General features: G+C 43.8%; 1 non-coding gene across 1 annotated transcript; it reads left to right on the forward strand.

Moving 5' to 3' along the window:
- Nucleotides 1-5,269: 5,269 nt before the first annotated feature.
- On the forward strand, nucleotides 5,270-5,342 carry trnar-ucu (transfer RNA arginine (anticodon UCU)). Its single transcript has one exon. It is a non-coding gene; the product is annotated as a tRNA-Arg (tRNA).
- Nucleotides 5,343-6,000: the final 658 nt, after the last annotated feature.

Below are 6,000 nucleotides of genomic sequence, written 5' to 3' on the forward strand. Positions count from 1 at the left end.
TGAATGGGCACCGCGTAACAATCACCAAACAGAGGTGTTCCCTCCCAGTCGGAGATCACTTCAACGATCAGGGACTTTCAACCTCGATCCTTCAGGTAACCATCCTCCAAGGTGGACTTTGGGACAGGCAACAACGAAAAGTGGCCCAGCAGAATGATCTTAAAAATTCGTAAATTCAGCTCCTCGAGCCTGCTTTGTCATTCCACACGATCATGGCTGATCTCATCTCGGCCTCAACTCCACTTTCCTGCCTGCTCTCCATAACACTTCAACCCAACTACAGCCTGCATGTAGGGATCCCTTTTCATGGCACAAGGCACTTCACAGGAACCACATTCAGGAAACCATTACACATGGACCGAAACCTTGGCCAAAGAGAGGAACACCTTGAGATCCTGAGACCCCAAGGTAGAGGGGTGGAGATCTTTACAGAGTGACTTCCAGAGGGTACCATCCAGGCACAGACAGTGATGTCCAAGCAATGAATAACAGGAAGCCAATCTGGCATTTAATTTCCTGAATTATTCTTGTTGCCATTCTTTAAGAAAGAAACAACATTGGGTATTCTCCAGTCCTCTGGGAATTCTCCTGTGACGATAAAGGATACAAATATTTTGTACAAATCCGTAGCAATTTCCACACCTGTCTCTCTCAGGATTCTATGATAGATTCCATCAGGTCTTGCGGACTTGTCTACCTTAATGCTTTTCAAAACACCCAACACCTCCTTTTTAATATTGACATGCTCTAGAATATCAATATACAAGACTCACCATCCACCATGTCAGAGAGTGATAGAGATGTACAGCATGGGAACAGACCCTTCGATCCAACTCGTCCATGCTGACCCCATATCCTAATCTAATCCCGTCCCATTCGCCCACACTGGGCCCATATCCCTCTCGACCCTTCCTATCCATATCAGTGAGCAGTGTAGGTTTCTTCCCTCCCGCCCCCCTGACCATGTACTCACTTTCTTTGTCTGATTTTCTTCCTTTTAAAAGTGCCGTTGTTTTGAGTTTGTTTTTCTCCAAAGTTGCATAATAAAACAGTAATTGCTGCTCCTGGAATTTGAGGAAATCACCCCCAACACAGAAAAAGGCCTCAAAAAAGAGGCAGCTCTTACAGTCACAACTTTTTCCCATCCTCCATCTTGGACTACCCAGAATCCTAAAGAAATACCAATGCAGTTTATTCATGAAGAACCTCACCCACTTCCTCCGGCTCCATGTGTAAATTCCCTCCTTTGCTCTGAGAAGACATACTCTTTCCCTGGTGACCTGTTGCTTGTTATCCCTCTGTAAAGTGCCTTGGAGGTTCCTTAATCCTGTTTTCCATAAACATCGCATGGTCGCTTCAAATTCTCTATTTCCTAGTTTGAGTTCATTCCTGTTATCTCCAGGGCTCTGTCTGTCTTCAGTTTCTTGAACCTTACTTATACCTTCTTCCTCTTTCTGCCTGAGACTTAACATCATAACACGTCTGAACAGGTCAACGAAATATATCGACAGGAACCATCTACAGCATCAACCTGCATTTATTGAGTTATCTTTCAAAACCAATTCAGTGCAATTGAAATACTGTGTGGTATCACTCACTGTAATAAACACTCTCCTGCAGAATTGTAGTTTTAAGATCAAAGTTTTTCTGAAGTTGTTCAGATCTCACCCCATCTAATACTGATCCTTTATACCTTTCTCCCCAAACTTGAGGTGAGAATTCATATGTTTCAGAGGATTGCCTTATTTGATGAGCTGTTCCTTGATATATAATAAGTACAATCCCACAGACTTTGTCATGATTGCACCTTGTCTAAAGTCTGAATCAAATCATTCAATAGCAGACAATTCCCAAGAGGTTAATGAGCAAAAGTCCCATTCAATGTTTTCAAGTCTCCATTCTCCTTACGTAAAAAAATTATACACAAGTTAAATACCACATGTGCTGAAAATCTGCAATAAAATCAAGAAATACTGAAATGCAGGTCAGGCAGCATCTGTGGAGAGAAACACAATTATCAATTTGCAATATTCATTTTGATTTTTTCAGCAGATGCTTCCGAAGCTGAGAATTTCAACACTTACTGTTTATATTCCGAACGTAAAACATGCCCTTGGAGTGATTAATGTGAATGGAATGTTAAATATATCACTGAGATGTGCTGGTGAAGGGCATTGTTTCGTAAATACATGGAGAACTTACAAAGAGAGGCTGGTGTGATTATTTTTCCCCACGTTATTACAGTTCCAGACAGATACCCCAAATTGTTAAGCTCCCAGGTGAGCAGGGATGAAATGGTTTCCTTTCTTCATTTACCTGGATCCTTGATTGGTCACTAACAGATTAATTTGAAAAGGGACCCTTTCTTGTGGATGTCTTCCTCCCAAACCATTTGAATTGGTGTTTAAAAGTATCCAATTAAACCTGGATATGTTGAATTAACAAAAGAGCGAATCTATTCATATCAGAATTCAAAAAGATTATTGTAACTCACATACACACAGATTAGGAAGAGAAGGAGTTGCAGGTAGATAGCATAGTGAAGAAGACATTTGATCCACTTGCCTTTATGAATCAGTGCATTGAGTATAGGAATTGGGATGTTGGGTTGTGGCTGTACAGGATATTGGTTAGGCCACCTTTTGGAATACTGCGTTCAATTCTGGTTTCCCTGCTGTAGAAAGATGTTGTAAAACCTGCAAGCATTCAGAAAAGATTTACAAGGGTGTTGCAAGGGTTACAGGGTTTGTGCTATCGGGGGAGGATGAATAGACTGAGGATATTTTCTCTGGAGCATCGGAGGCTGAAGGGTGACCTTATAAAGGTTTATAAAACCATGAGGGACATGGATAGGGTGAATAGCTTCAGTCCTTTCCCCAGGGTGGGGGAGTACAAAAACAGAGGGGGAAAGGTTTAAGGTGAGAGGAATAATAATTTAAAAGGAACCTTAGGGGCAACCTTTTCATGCAGAGGGTGGTGCTTATATGGAACATGCTGCAAGAGGAAGTGGTGGAGGCTGGTACAATAACAACATTTAGAAGTTAAAAGTCACACAACACCAGGTTATAATCCCACAGGTTTATTTGGAAGCACTAGCTTTCAGAGCGCTGCTTCTTCATCAGGTGAAGACAACCACCCAGTGAAGGAGCATCGCTTCGAAAACTCGTGCTTCCAAATAAACCCACTGGGCTATAACCTGGTGTTGTGTGATTTTTAACTTTGTCCACCCCAGTCTAACACCGGCTCCTCCAAAACATTCAAAAGGCATTTGGATGGGGGTATATGAACAGGGTGGGTTTAGAGGGATATGGGCCAAATGCTGGCAAGTCAAACTAGATTAATTCAGGATATCTGGTCGGCATAGACGAGTTGGACCAAAGGGTCTGTTTCCGTGCTGTATAACTCCAGTACTCTGTAACACTTAAAAGGCAGCTGGATGGGGACATGAATAAGAAGGCTTCAGAGGGATATGGGCCAAATGCTGGTTTGTGGGACTAGATAACTTTCGGATATCTGGTTGGCATGGACGAGTTGGAGCGAAGGATCTGTCCAACTCTGTGACTCTGTAAGTGTAAGCTTTCTTGGGAGATTTTGACTTTTGTGACAGAGCCTTTTTAAATGACTGGGACATTTTGATTTGTGCTTATTTAGTTTAATTGGTTTCTTTTAATTTGTTTTCAGAGTCGTGTAAGGAGACTTCTGAAAAGTAGGCTGTCAGTAGGTTAGAAGACGGAATAGGTTATGCTGCATTCTGCAATTACAGCGATGATGATGTGCCAAGTGTAATACTTCAACTGGCTTGGCATTGATTTATTGGTTAATGCTCTTAGCCATTGAAGTTATAACATCTTCAGTTGAGAGTGAAAGCATATATCTTGGGAGGATATTTAATTGCTCTAAAGATACCACGTATCTGAAAGTTCCCTGCAGTTAAGAGATCAATGGGACAGGAATGACGTATTATCTCACAAAGTAAGTCTGTTTCTCTCTGCTGAACTTCTACTCAGCTAAAGATTGACTCTGCCTGTTGTGTGACATGGCTTTTAATTTCCACTGATCAACCAGATGAACATTAGTAACACAATATAATTAAACTCAACTTTCCCTCAGTATTCTTGTTGGTGATGCAGACAAAGGGGGACCAAATATGGTTTGCGGTTCAACTTGATTTTATTAACAAAATATTAAAACAGATTGTCAGCATTTCCCGAATTCCCACAATCTTTACTCTCTCTCCAGCTCTATCCATCTGAAAAAGGATATTAACTGGAACAATCCATGTTGAGCCATTGGAATCATTTCAACTCCCCCTCCAACTCTGCCGAGGACATGGAGGTCCTGGGCCTCCTTCACCGCCGCTCCCTCACCACCAGACGCCTGGAGGAAGAACGCCTCATCTTCCGCCTTGGAACACTTCAACCCGAGGGCATCAATGTGGACTTCAACAGTTTCCTCATTTCCCCTTCCCCCACCTCACCCTAGTTCCAAACTTCCAGCTCAGCACTGTCCACATGACTTGTTCGGACTTGTCCTACCTGCCTACCTCCTTTTCCACCTATCACCTTCATCCCCTCCCCCACTCACCCATTGTACTGTATGCTACATTCTCCCCACCCCCACCCTCCTCTAGCTTATCTCTCTACGCTTCAGGCTCACAGCCTTTATTCCGAACAGCTTTTGCCTGAAACGTCGATTTCGAAGCTTCTTGGATGCTGCCTGAACTGCTGTGCTCTTCCAGCACCACTAATCCTGAATTTTTCATCGACAGTACTCTGTTAAAAATCACTGTGCCTACATTGAGATTATGGCAAATGATGTGACATAGAAACTTGCACAAGGTAATTCCGGGATTTGGGAGATCTTGGGGTGAATTGTCTGAAAGAGACAGCACAGCCACAATGGGCTGAATGCCTGCTAAGATTCTGTTGATTTGTCCTCAATGCAGCTTTTTGCAACATCTCCACTTACTCCTTCCCCACTAACTGCAAATATCTTCAAGGTGCTGCACAAAATAACATTGAGCCCTTTGCTATTTTCTTGTCTGCTCCATATTCCTTAGACTTGAGTTGTGCAACATTGGAGTTTGGTTAATTTCTCATCTGTCCGTTTGGGGACAAATGGGACGTGAGATTGATTTATCAAGCAGCCAACAATTTAGCATGAGATGGAAGGGGTCAAAAACAATCAGTGAGAGTACAACACTCAGACACACACAGTATGAGAGGTCGGGTGCAGTACATAAAGGCTGTGATTTCCATCTGGCTGCGTGGCCCCAGTGGCCTAGTGGATATGGCACTGGCCCTCTCAGCCAGGGGTTGTGGGTTCAAGTCCCATCTGGGGTGTCAGTTACCTGCCCTTTGTCAACTTGATTTCTAATTTACTTTGGGAAAATCTCCATGTCTGCATTCAGTTGATGGGAAGTGGTGCCCAACATCTTCTTGCACAAGATTTGCAGGATTGAGGTGAATTCCCTGAAAGAAACAGCACAGTCACAATGGCTGAAAACCTGCTGAGATTCTCCTGGGGATGGCATGGTGGCTCAGTGGGTAGCATTGCTGCCTCACAGCATCAGGGACCTGGCTTTGATTCCTCCCTTGGGTGTCTGTTTGTGCCGAGTTTGCACATTCCCTCCATGGGGTACTCCGGGTGCTTTGGTTTCCTCCCACAGCCCAAAGATGTGCAGGTTCGGTGGATTGGCTTTGGGGAATGCAGGGTGAGAGGATAGGGGTTGGGCCTGGAAGGGATGCTCTTCAGAGGGTCAGTGTGGATGTGATGGGCTGAATGGCCTGCCCTTCTCATGCGAAGTCTTTTATGAACAGTTTTGGAGCAGATGGTCAGATCTCCACTGCAGGACCCACTGAAGGCTTTGCTCAGCGTTTGGCGGTCAGGTGTGTTTTCCTCCTCTCCTGTATCTGATCTTCCAGAATCTTCTGTGGCTTTGGCCAATACGGTCATGAGCTGGGTTCACATCATCCAATGGGGTCACACCAATACCCTTCA

The sequence above is a fragment of the Chiloscyllium punctatum genome, chromosome 18 (assembly GCF_047496795.1).
Source record: "Chiloscyllium punctatum isolate Juve2018m chromosome 18, sChiPun1.3, whole genome shotgun sequence".
Lineage (NCBI taxonomy): Eukaryota > Metazoa > Chordata > Chondrichthyes > Orectolobiformes > Hemiscylliidae > Chiloscyllium > Chiloscyllium punctatum.